Source organism: Salmo salar, chromosome 20, assembly GCF_965601325.2.
Source record: "Salmo salar chromosome 20, fSalSal1, whole genome shotgun sequence".
NCBI lineage: Eukaryota > Metazoa > Chordata > Actinopteri > Salmoniformes > Salmonidae > Salmo > Salmo salar.
Window position 1 is genome coordinate 31,607,222 of NC_138310.1, and position 14,266 is coordinate 31,621,487.

A 14,266-nucleotide genomic window follows, 5' to 3' on the forward strand; every position below is an offset into this window, starting at 1 on the left:
ACTAACTAGATATCCCTTCTTTATGTTATACAAAGCTTTAATTCTGACTTTCATGTCTCTCTGGATTCATCAACCCACTGTCTCCATTGTAATATTCATATGTGAATACATACTGAATTATAATTGGATGCATTTTACCGCCGTATCATACTGTGCGGTGATTGGTTAAGACCACCCAGACGGTTAGGTCATGGGCAGTTGATCGTGGTTGGAGATAGGCTAACATGTAGTTGTAGCTAGTTAATAAAGAGTTATGTTAAGAAACATCCTGTAGTTCTGCGTTTTATTATTTTGTACAAAGTGTACAAAACAAAACATCCATCTGGTGGACACAATACATATCTACACCCAAACTTGAAACAGTCAACATCAGCCCTTTATTTAACTAGGCAAATCAGTTAAGAACAAATAATTATTTACAATGACGGCCCGTTGGGTATACCCCTTCGGGGATTGCTTGACAAGATACAACGCGCGAAATTCAAAACAGAATAAATCGAATAATTTAAATTTCTCAATCTTACACCCTTTGAAAGATAAACATCTCCTTAATCTAACCACGTTGTCCGATTTCAAAAAGGCTTTACGGCGAAAGCATAAAGTTAGATTATGTTAGGACAGTACATTGACAAAACATTACACACAGCTATTTTCAATGCAAAGACAGGCGTCACCAAAAGCAGAAAACCAGCTAAAATGATGCACTAACCTTTGACAATCTTCATCAGATGACACTCCTAGGACATTATGTTAGAACAAAAAATGCATGTATTGTCTATCAAGTTCATATTTATATCCAAAAACAGCATTTTACAGTGGCGGTGAAATTCAGAAAATATTTTCCCTCAAATGCTGCCGGTGAATCAGCGCTACAATTTACAAAATTACTATTCGAAAAACATTGGTAAATTATAATATTGTCATTCAAAGAATTATAGATTAACATCTCGTGAATGCAACCGCATTGCCAGATTTCAAAATAACTTTACTGGGAAATCACACTTTGCAATAAACGAGGTGCTATGCTCAGACAAATAGGCTAGGCGATACAGGTTAGCGCCATCTTGGAACCATCTAAAATCAAATATACTATTGTAAATATTCACTTACCTTTGATTATCTTCATCAGAAGGCACTTCCAGGAATCCCAGGTCCACAACAAATGTAGTTTTGTTCGAAAAAGTTAATAATTTATGTCCCAATAGCTCCTTCTTGTTAGCGCGTTCTGTAGGCTACTCAAAATGTACCGAAGCGCGCAGGACTTGTCGCCACGAAAGAGCAAAAAATATATATTTACGTTCGTTCAAACATGTCAAACGTTGTATAGCATAAGTCTTTAGGGCCTTTTTCAAACAGAACTTCAATAATATTCAAGGCGGACGATTGCATTGTCTTATAAAACGTTTCGGAAAGAAAGGGTCCCCACACGCATGCGCGTCATAGTAGACATGGCCATCCGCCTGTGACCTAGTTTACAGCCTTCCCGTTCGGTCAGTTTTTACAGGAGAACACTCAAACCACTTTGTAAAGACTGTTGACATCTAGTGGAAGCCTTGGGAAGTGAAAAATGAATCCTAACTCACTGTGTTTCAATGGCAAAGGCTTGAAGTGATTCCACACATCAGATTTCCACTTCCTGTTAGGATTTGTCTCAGGGTTTTGACTGCCATATGAGTTATGTTATACTCACAGACACCATTCAAACAGTTTTAGAAACATTAGAGTGTTTTCTATCCAAATCTACTAATTCTATGCATATTCTCGTTTCTGGGCAAGAGTAGTAAACAGTTTAAATCGGGTACGTTTTTTTATCCAGCCGTGCAAATACTGCCCCCTATCCCCAACAATGACGGCCTACCCCAGCCAAACCTGGACGACGCTGGGCCAATTGTGCGCCGTCCTATGTGACTCCTAATCACGGCCGGTTGTGATACAGCCTGGAATCGAAACAGGGACTGTAGTGACGCCTCTTGCACTGAGATGCAGTGCCTTAGACGGCTGCACCACTCGGGAGTCCTACTTTACCAGTAAAGAATATAATGCCTAACAGAGGGATGTTCACAGTCCACAGTTCTCCCCCAGTTTGCAGTTCATCTGTAGCAGGATTTTCTGGGCATCGCTTCTCAGCTTTTGGGGCTGGGAGATGGCCCGGATGTTGATGGCCTACAAAGCAAAAGAGATTAACATTTATTTTTTAATTCAACTTTTAAATGTATTTTAGATTAACATTTGCGTTAGGCTAAACAAGCAATTGAAACCTTTTTGTGTGCTCATGAAAACCTGGACATTTTGTGAACATCTGGTTCCTAAATTATGGTTCCTTGCCTTTTCCCCTGAACCCTTCAGTATTCTGATAGGACCTGAGGTGAAAGCTAAGCAAAATAGTGCTGGCACCCATCCTGTTATTTACTTTTGCTTATTGTATGTTGTGTGTTGCCGAGTAGACTATCCTGACTAAATGAAGATGAATAGTCTGGAGATGTGGCCGTATCAACCTGAGAGGGGACTGGACTCTGGATGCAGTAGAGCTTCTTGATGGCGCAGTAGAGCTTCTTGATGGCGCAGTAGAGCTTCTTGATGGCGCAGTCGAGCTTCTTGATGGCGCAGTCGAGCTTCTTGATGGCGCAGTCGAGCTTCTTGATGGCGCAGTCGAGCTTCTTGATGGCGCAGTCGAGCTTCTTGATGGCGCAGTCGTCTCTGTTGCCTGTCATGATGCACACCACCAACTGCACTTTGGGCTGAACTTTTTTTTTTACAAAAAAAAATTCAAATGTGTTTAGAGGCGATAGTGACATGTCCTGCCTCACTGGTGAGCTGGGAATGGATGCTCTTGACATAGGTCTCAATGCGGTCGTCCTTCAGCTCCACGCGGATGGGCTGGTCCAGCCTCAGGCCCATTGGCCCGGCCACCATCCCAAATCCGGACACTAGCTCCTCTGCCTGCTTAGCAAAGCAGGTAGAATATGGCCCAGCAGTTCATGGGGATCTGATAGACAAACATTACAGGCCAGAGGAGAATAGAGCAGTCAGTAAAGAGAAAGGGTGAATCTGAAATGACATTCCCTATGTAATGGACTATTTTTGTCCAAAGCCAGGCTGATTTCAGTTTATTTTTCTTCAATATTTTTTTTTAAGTGGCTGCATAGGGCATAAATATCCGTAATCAACCCCAAAACAGACTGCAGTACAGACTAGGGTTGGGCATGTAGGCAGACGAGTCACAGGAAGGACACTATAGAGGACTGTAGTTCCACACATTGTTTATGATTTGGTGCTTAGTCTAGGCTATATGTAAATCTTATTTAAATTGGTTATGGCTTTGGTAACAATCTCATTAAGTCCCTGTTAATAATAAAACAGTTAGGCCTAGTTATTTTTTTCTTGGTAAAGGAAACTAACACAGAGTACACAACAGCGGTCCAGCGCAGAGCTCACAGCCTACCTCAATGAAGATGCCATCGGAGGAGACTATAACCTACTGGCAATGTGGAGCAGAAATTGGCGCTTTCCAGTCAAGGCCAACGTCGCCCAAAAAAGACCTGTATATCTGTGCAACAAGCACTCAGTCTGAACATGTTTTCAGTAAAGCAAGCAATATTGTCACTCTACTCCAAAGACTTCTTAAACCAGAAAAGGTGAACATGCTGTTTTTTCTTGCCATAAACCTTTAGGTAGGCCTAAGACAACAATAACTAGACCCAATTGTTGTGTATTGATATTCTTTTGTCCCTTTAGGGCACCTGTAACTCCCCCTTGTTTACCTACTTTGAAAGTTCTTCCTGTGAAACGCATTAATCAATGCCCACGTCCTGTCTCATGTCCTGTCCTTGTATTAGTTGTATAAGTAATACAGTGTGCTATACAACACCAATGGTTCCTAATTGCTCTTTATTTAAATGTGAAAAATGGAGCCTACATTCAAATCATCCATATTGGAATTTACAGGACCCATATGTATTGGGTGCATTACACATTAGGGTGTCAACCCAGGGTGCTCAGAATGACAGACAATTACATTTCAATTATGGTAATGCTTCTTAACAGAACATGAAACTCATGTAATAAAACATCCAATAAAACATAATTTTCAAACATTTGCCAAAATGCAATTTGTGGAAAAACACCATTCTAAACAGCGCACCTGATAGAGATGAAAATCTGTCACATGTAGAACCTCTGTTAGAAATGTAGGAAGAGGGGGAATCTAAAGATGCAACAACTAGGATGTGTTGCTAATATGGATTGTGCCTTTGGCTTCTGGACAACGAAAGAAAGTTGATATGAAAACCAATAGAACAGGAGAGAAATGGCAGTGGTGGGTTCAATAGGTTAGTAAATGAGAAAACAACCATATGCCAAAATTATATAACTACTCCCGTCTATACCGAAATAAAATACTTCAAGAAAGCATTACTTAGCCACAAAGGAATCGAGGATCATTAGCTTCTTTAAAAAAAATAGCTGTGGATTGTTTCAAATCACAAGCTTGTAGGCCTATGCCTATTTGGGAAGCCCGCAATTTGTGGCAATAAGCCTAGCTGATTGTTGAGTTGCGGCTGTCAGTGAAAAGCATCTAAAATGTGAAGATAATGCATCTCGAGTATAATCTAAAATGTTGAGACAAGGGGAGGGGTGTGTGGTGAAGATATAGGCGAGTCTCTCTCCAGAATTGCTCAGCTATCGCTCAAATTCTTGCGCATTCATTGTTTCATTAAGTTAATTGTTTGCCCTTTCATTTAAAAAAAAATCAATTCCCCATTACATACTGTATGCCACCAGTAATAAATGTACCATAAATCCCATGTAATTTGGTTACGTAGATTTATGTTAATGCATGTATTAATTCATAATTTACCGTTCTCATTCTCGGATTGTAAACGTTGTTTGCAGAGTTCACAACCTGCTACATGTAACAGTGTAGGTTCCGTCCCTTTCTTCGCCCCAACCTGGGCTCGAACCAGGGACCCTTGCACACATCAACAACTGACACCCCACGAAGCATCGCTACCCATCGCGCCACAAAAGCCGCGGCCCTTGCAACGCAAGGGGAAACCCTACTTCAAGTCTCAGAGCGAGTGACGTCACTGATTGAACCGCTATTAGCGCGCACCACCGCTAACTAGCCATTTCACATCGATTACATACACTTGGGAGAAACACGTTTTGGTTCTTTTCATAACCATCATTTATAAGATTTGTCAATTTCTTCCTTGTCTTTTGTTTGGAGTGCTCCATGTAAACAATGAGCATGTGTCTGGTTTCTATGTCCTGATAATGTTGAGGGAGCGCGCACGCCTGAGCACGCATAGAAGTACCTGGCCTGCTGCGCGAAAATGTAGGAAAGTGTTTTTACATCCATTGTGAATAATAAAGTAAAACTATAGTTCCTCATAGTTAGCTATTTGAAAAACCTTTCCAATAATCACCAATCGTAGGTGTGAAAGAGCAATGGAAGTGATTGGCCTTTTATAAACTGGGTGGTTCGAGCCCTGAAAGCTGATTGGCTGACAGCTGTGGTATATCACACCATATACTACGGGTATTACTTTTTTTTTACTGCTCTAATTACGTTGGTAACCAGTTTATAATAGCAATAAGGCACCTCTGGGGCTTGTGGTATATGGCCAATATACCACAGCTAAGGATTGTGTCCAGGCACTCCGCAATGCGTTGTGCATAAGAACAGCTCTTAGCCGTGGTATATTGGCCATACACCACACCCCCTCGTGCATTATTGCTTAAATAGGCCATGAGTTCCATGCGTCCATTTCTTTAGCCACCAATGGATCACAGTGTATCAATGTGTCCATATGGCAGAGGCAGGTGATCTCACATTAGTGGACATTTAACTTTAAGATGATCATTTTAACTCAGATTTTTATGATTGAGAAATTAAAATGTTATTATTGAAATGAAACTTATCTCCAGGTAATAGGCCAAACAAAAACCCTGCTGACACATATTTACTGAAAATGTAGGCTATGACCATCGTTGGTGGCATCACGATCAATGATGGCTGTCAATTATCGTCGCTAAAGGATGCAATCATAATGTTGCCCAAGCTATAGTATAAAGCTATAGTAAGCTAGTCATTCCCCTGACATCAGTGGGCTGTACTTGACCCTTTGACTCACACAGCTGATTGAAGCATCCCTGACAACCTCCCTGGACCAGCTGACATCAGCTCCGGTGACAAAGGATGCTGACAAGCAGACAGACGGTCTCCAGGGGAATAATTCTTCCTGTAATCTAGATGAACCAACAGAATAGTTCATAGTACTTTTTATAGTTACACAAAGAAAGGTATGTGAGCCTGTATGCATGAAACATCTGAAGGGGGGGTGGGGGAAAAAAAGTCCTTTTACAAGTGCTTGTAAAACTGGAGAGTAGTGGATACATACTCTGACCTCAATCAAAGTAGTAAGAGCACGTTAAATATTCTTTACTCTTGAGTCCATTTAACTCGGCAGGAATTTTAGAAGACTTGAACTATTCTAACCCATTACGAGCTGCCAGCAGGTCACTGGCAAATGTTTATCAACTGAGATTTACTCTTGGGAATGTATTTTATTACTCAACTTTTAAAAGCAGCTTTGATCCAATTTATGACATCCTCTTGTGGTTAAACTTTGAAGGAAAAGCCGTTTGTTCCAAGTTATTTTTCTAAAGCTAAACTCAGCTTCAACGTGGCCCCTGGGAGCTGTGTTGGTAGGCTTTCTGCACACAGGACGAGCCTAATAAACCTAAACATAGCGATTGTAGAGCCCGACCGATATGGATTTTTGGGTCCGATGAGCGATATTAGGGAGGCAACAGTCACCTATTACCAATATGCTTTTTAGAGGTGGAATTAAAAATCATACCTTTTCTTTTCACATTGTGCCTCAAAGGATTAACTGATACTCCAAATTATGATTTCTTAACTAAATATTACAATTTAAGAACATTTTATTTGTGGTTTACATGATCACCACCAAAAAGCAACTATATCCTCTATAAATAAAAAAATACCTTCTTAGGTAGAACTTACAGATTTGTCTATGGCAGTAGATAAGAATGCAGAAGTGTTTGTGCTGAAGCACTACAAGCACACTAATAAACAAGGGCTGAATGAATTAAACTTAGTCTCAAAGTAAATCTGAAACGGCACTTTTTATTAAAACACACATCACGACAAGAGAGACAACACTACATAACGAGAGGCCTAAGACAACAACATAGCATGGCAGCAACACATGACAACATGGTCGCAGCACAAAACATGGTCAAAACATTATTGGGCACAGACAACATCACAAAGGGCAAGAAGGTAGAGACAACAATACATCACGCGAAGCAGCCACAACTGTCAGGGATGTGTGTGCTTTGGAGACCTTTAACAGAATGTGACTGGCAGAACGGGTGTTGTATGTGGAGGATGAGGGCTGCAGTAGATATCTTAGATAAGGAGGACTGAGGCCTAAGAGGTTTCTATAAATAAGCATCAACCAGTGGGTCTTGCGACGGGTATACAGAGATGACCAATTTACAGGGGAGTATAGAGTGCAGTGATGGCCGAATGGTAAAGAACATCTAGCCGCTCGAGAGCACCCTTACCCGCTGATCTATAAATTACTTCTCCGTAATCTAGCATGGGTAGGATGGTCATCTGAATCAGTGTTAGTTTGGCAGCTGGGGTGAAAGAGGAGCGATTACGATAGAGGAAACCAAGTCTAGATTTAACCAAGTCTAGATTTAACTTTAGCCTGCAGCTTTGATATGTGCTGAGAAGGACATACTCCCAAGTACTTGTATGAGGTGACTACTTCAAGCTCTAAACCCTCAGTGGTAGTAATCACACCTGTGGGGAGAGGGGCATTCTTCTTACCAAAGCATATGACCTTTGTTTTGGAGGTGTTCAAGGTTAAGAGCAGAGAAAGCTTGTTGTACACTAAGAAAGCTTTGTTGTAGAGCGTTTAACACCCTCAGCCTGTACACTACATTGCTTTACAACAGTCAAATGTCATGTAATGAAACAATTGATGACAACCGTGCAATGAGAGCTTGTTTAGAGATAATTTTGAGGAGATTGTAAACTCTATTGGAATCGTTCCCATTGTGTATGTTCCCATGCGTCGTCAATGGACCGCGTGGTGCATTCTGGGCGATTCTAGGACAAGAAATGCTGTCCTTCAAGGAATGTATGGGAGTTAATTGTGCGCTAGCTCAAAAAAACAACATTCGCATGAATTTCGTCAACAAGTAAAACGCAAATATATTCAGAGATTTGAGACAATTAACTTGTTCTCTGTAATATCACATAGCTTTGAAATTGTTACATTACGTACTTTCATGGAAAATAGGCTGGTTTCTCGACTCATACCCTGATTTTGAGGGATTGCTTGACGATAAGCTTAGCAACCGCGTGACTCAACATGACAACATGAACACGATTGGCCGACAGTCTGCTGCGTAAGGCGTTCCTTCATTCATTGTCCAATGGGATTCCTATCTCCTCGTTTCTCCCATCTCTGGCTTGTTATCACATGTTGTCTGTTATTACAAGCACATGCTAGCTCTTCATTATAAAAATGTTTTTTTTACTGAAACTAATGGAAATTACACATATTCAATTAAATCTATTGGCTATATATTTCAACTGCAAATGGCACGCGCTGATGACTGAACTTTAATGCAGGAAATGTTTGTCACTGGTTTTAGTCACATTGTAATTTAGGTAGCTAGCAAACTTATGAATGAAGCGCGTGGTCAGAATGATAGTTAGCGCAGATCTAACTAAGCCCACTAACATAATAGGCCTAGACAGTAACACTGTTATGTTTGTATGAATGATGTGTCAGTGTTGACTTTGGCGCCAGTCCAGTGTTTGCACATATGTAGCACAGATAGCTTTTTAGCTAGGCTAACTACCTTTCTGGCTAGATAGAGCTTAATTACATTGCTGGTTAGCTAGCGTTAACCAAGTGAGCATGTGATGAGGACAGGGCTGCTTGCGTGGTGAAATATTTACTTATTCAAATACACTGTCGCTGGAAAACTACTCAGCGTCAAACCACCATGGACACTCACGGATTCTCACGTGACTTACAGGCTGAATGATGTTCAATGAGCAGCTCAGAGCGCCCTCTCCTGGCAACCATTGAAACTTTCTAAAAATAACTGCAAATGAGCACACGTATTTGTTAATTCTATGTATACAATAACGGTGCTTTAAATGGTGGAATAAAGACTGATACAAATGTTTCTGTGAAAGGCTAACATCTGCAGATAATATCAGTCGGGCTCTAATTAATTGTGCATTTAATTTAACACACGACTGACCTATTGCTGTCCATTTAACTTGATGGATTTCACGAACGACGATCCAGCATCCAACCATTTTTTTAAGAGTAATGTGTGAGTGAGCATGTCTAATGAGCTATGTGGAGCCTCACTACCAGATAGACTTAATTTTATGTGCGACTTCAGCTACACAACACATTTCCGTCAAATGTTGATTGTTTAATTGTGCCGTGTGTATCCTCACCACCAGGATGTCTTGGCTGATCTCCAGCCCCCAGCGTGCCAACTCCGTCTGGGCTCTGGGTTGGTGTTCTTCAGGAGCTGCTTCAGGGAGTGGGTGTGCTGCTCACTACTCACTCACATTGATGTGCATTGTCAGGTCCTGGGACGGTAAAACCGTTACTTTCATTCTATAACAATATAATTACTCTAACTTTGCCCTTCCCATTTAATCTCTGACGTGTCTGGGTTCAAATAGTATTTTTTGTTTCCCCACCCCCAATACTTGGAGCACTACATTCAGCCTGTCTGGATTGCCAGCTAGGTTTATGGTGTAGAATTTTGGGATTATTCAATTTATTTAATTGAGGCAGGAAAACTCAAGCAAGCACAGCATTTGAAAGAAAACAATAGTAACCAGCTAATGTGTTATCAAATGCTGCGTTATCAAAATCACTGTGCTGCCTTCGTGGACTGTGGATGTCACAGAATGTAAATGTCACAGAAAACCCCCCAGGGAAGAGAATGCATTGCTGACACAATGATTTTACCATCATGGCTTGGAAGTCCGTTCACATTTTGTCAGGAATTCCAGTCATGAAGGAGAGCTCAGGCAGAAGCAGGATCATGCCGGTTATGACTTGCTGTAAGATAAAAACACAAAATTAAATAGAACGTATTGTATCTCTATGGAGAAGAATGTCTCCAACTCATCAATAGAAACTCAGAACGACTATTTATAAAGCATGTGTGATAGTAGAACATCATAAAGAGCTATGAAAACAGAGTATCTTGCAATTAATCCCAATACTGACTTGCCCCATAAATTGGCCTTCTGTTTCAGGGATAGTATTCCGTTTCAGGGTTGTTGGGTGTGTTAGCTTCAGCAAACGAGTCCTGCGGAATGTTTTTATCTTTCCCCCTTGCTTGGACCTCTTTTTGGGCCGATGGATAAGCATGGGTTGGGCCATATCTTTTATGGTGATGCAGTAGTTTTTGCTGTTCATATTACAGGAAAAAAGTTATAATACACACATAGGAAATGCACTTGAATAACACACACGGCTCTGTTCAAAAACATAGATTAGTTGCCAGCTTGAGATTGAATGAATGGGCAACTTCAGACCCGGCCTTACCTGTAGTCGGCCATGTTGAAGGAATCTTTGAGGGATGCGGTAGGTGTGGTTGTTTTAGCGGGTGATGACAATGCTGCCGATCAGCTCTTTGGTGCACTCATCCCGGAAGCTCTCCCTGCTTTTTTGGTAGATCACTTTCTTGGGATGCAGAGGGGTCAAAAGGACAAAGGTTACCACTCTGGGCCCTGCAAGTCAGCCCATTTGTTTCCCAGCATATATCCCTTTAGTGACCAAGACTAGACAACCCCTCAGTCTCACAAGTCCCTGAGGTTGTTCTGAAGTGGTTGAGGCATACTCGGTGTCCAAATCTCTATGAGCAGGCTGATGCACTTTCTGTGAGAGCTTGTCGATATTTGTTGAAATATGAGTGTATCAGTGAAAATGCTATTTGTAAATACCTCTATGGCAAAAAAAGTGTTTTAAATTGGTATGAACTACAGTAGACGGCGCACCATGTGGGTATACACACCATGTGTATCTACACTGAGTATACCAAACATTAGGAACGCCTTAATATTGACTTGCACCCCACAGTTGTGTCAAGTTGGCTGGATGTCCTTTGGGTCGTGGACCATTCTTGATACACATGGAAAACTGTTGAGTGTGGAAAAGCACAGCAGCATTGCAGTTCTTGGCACAAACCGGTGCGCCTGGCACCTACTACCATACCACGTTCCAAGGCACTTAAATCTTTCCGATTCACCCTCTGAATGGGACAAGTGCACAATCCATTGCTCAATTGTCTCAAGGCTTAAACATCCTTCTTTAACCCGTCTCCTCCCCTTCATCTACACTGATTGAAGTGGATTTAACAGGTGACATCAATAAGGGATCATAGTTTTCACCAGGATTCACCTAGTCATTCTGTCATGGAAAGAGCAGGTGTCCTTCATGTTTTGTACACTCAGTGTACACCTTAAAATATCTGTCAAGAGAACAGATTTATCATGCATATTTTAGAGTATTAGACAAGTTAGTCAGTGACATAATGTAACCATTCTTCTAAGTGGTTAGGTTGAACTCACATGCAGTCAAGGAGGGAGTCGTATCACAGCACTTTGTGGGACACATCCACATGGAGGTACAGGCTTCCGTCAGTGTGCTTTCTGCACATTGAGTAACCTGGCCACACCTGCAGCCTAGAATATGAAGATGGAAACCAAGTGGCTTGAGTCAGCTGCTATTATCCTAGAGATTTCAGTTGGAGTATAATTTCTCAGTCTGTGGACAATTTGAATTCCTTCCCGATGTTCACAAGTATGACCGCGCTTTTTGGAACGTAATGATTCCGCCCCACATGCTTCAGTCCCAGGATCCTCATTAACCTTGACAACACACAGGGAGAGAACACTAATGTCTCGTCTAACCAGACAAATTGAACATTTGGTGTAGCCAGCCAGGCTTTTTTTGGGGGGGTTATATATATTAGATTTGTAAAATTAGCTACTTCAGTAAAAAAGCTTTTTAGGATTTAGGGGGAAATTGACCGTTTTAAAAAGTCTGGCCTCGTGTGTAAACCATTTGAGGCCTCTCTAGAAAGGAATTGTTTTTGCTTGTGTAACCGATGTGAAATGGCTAGTTAGTTAGCGGTGGTGCGCGCTAATAGCGTTTCAATCAGTGACGTCACTCGCTCTGAGACCTGAAGTGGTTGTTCCCCTTGCGTTGCAAGGGCCGCGGCTTTTGTGGCGTGATGGGTAACGATGCTTCGTGGGTGTCAGTTGTTGATGTGTGCAAGGGTCCCTGGTTCGAGCCCAGGTTGGGGCGAAGAGAGGGACGGAACCTACACTGTTACACTTGAAGCTATCAAACGAGCACAATAGATGACTCCATGTAGAGAACAAGGGGAGATTCAGACAACATGGCTGCACTTACGGCAGGTTTTCCATTTACATTTTCCATTTACGTCATTTAGCAGACGACTTAGAGAAAGTCTCTCATAGGTAGACCACAGGCCTTTAAACCCCCCCCCCCCCCCCCCCAATTTCTCAAAATGTAAAAAAGATCAATTAGTGGTGGACCATTAGCGGCTCATATTGCAGCACTGTGGTGTATTTATTAGAGACCAAATGGAAGACAACATACTGTAAACAGGGAGGGACTACCTGAACTTGTCCAATAAGAACCATTGTTTTCTGTTGTAAAATGTTTTGCTATGATGTGCCCTAATGAAGGCTGCATTTTGCAGTTATGAATACGGCCCTGTTACCTCCTCAATACCACGTTGTAAAAAGGGGATGCACAGGTCAGAATGGGGTGGCAGGATCTTAGTCATCTGAACCTTGATGTCAACCTCCTCCTTAAGCAGCAGTTCCCATTGAGTGTATTACTAAGTTTAAGCCAATTATTTGGAATTATTTGTCTTTTGCAATTATTTCCCTGATGCACTTCAGAGACATCAGGGAAAAGTGAACTACCTCTTCCATCTTCACATGGAGGTAGAGAATTGAGGCGTCAAAAGCAACATCTCCCTTGGTGGGGCGATGGTCCTTTATGACAAATCGCATTCCCATCGACTCAGCTTTGGGACTGAAAGGTGGGACAAATGGAATAATAAGTTAAATTTAGATGTGCTGGCACTACTGAAATGCTTCTATGGAACGAGGTGCTTATCTGAGTGAAGTCATGACTCATGTAGTCCCAAAAAAACGTTTTCAAATACTCAACAGGGCAAATGTTATTTCTACAGCAGATATTTTTCACAGGAATGTTGCTCTTTTTTTCCCTAATACATGTACTTACGTGAAAGTGACATGGTACTGATATACTACCTCGTTCCTGCAGCCAGATATGGTTTGAGCCTATGTGCAATGTTATTCCTTTGGTACCAATCTTTTGGAATGGTTTACTGAAAAAGGAGAGAAAATAACCGTTCAATGACTAGGCCTAACAGTCATAAAACACACAATTCATAATATAATGAGCTCCAACAGTAATTGGGACAGTGACACATTTTTTGTTGTTTTGGCTTTGTACTCCAGCACTTTAGATTTGAGGGTATTTTCATCCATATCGGGTGAACCGTTTTAGAAATTACAGGACTTTTTGTACATAGTCCCCCCATTTTAGGGGACCAAAAGTATTGGGACAAATTCACTTAGGTATATTATAGTAAAAAGTAAAGTATTTGGTCCCATATTTATAGCACGGAATGACTACATCAAGTTTGTGACCAAACATTTGTTGGATGCATTTGCTGTTTGTTTTGGTTGTGTTTTAGATTATTTGTGCCCCGTAGAAATGAATGGTAAATAATGTAGTGTCATTTTGGAGTCACTTCTATTGTAAATAAGAATATAATGTTTCTAAACACTTATACATTAATGTGGATGCTACCATGATTACAGATAATCCTGAATGAATCGTGAATAATGATGAGGGAGAAAGTTAGACTCATAAATGTCATAAACCTCAAAAATGCTAACCTCCCCTGTCATTGTAATGGTGCGAGGTTAGCATCTTTTGGGGATCTGATATTTGTGAGTCTCTGTTGTGCAGCGTACATGAGGTGATGAAGTTACACTTGTATGCAATTCATTACTAAATGTTTGCTATAACATACCGTCATTTCCGGACTATTAAGCGCACCTGAATATAAGCCGCACCCACTGGATTTAAAAATGTTTTATAAT

General features: G+C 41.2%; 1 pseudogene; it reads right to left on the reverse strand.

Annotated features, from left to right (window-relative positions):
• Window positions 1–1,003: 1,003 nt before the first annotated feature.
• LOC106580478 (piwi-like protein 2) overlaps window positions 1,004–14,266 on the reverse strand; it is a 31,115-nt pseudogene continuing 17,852 nt past the window's right edge.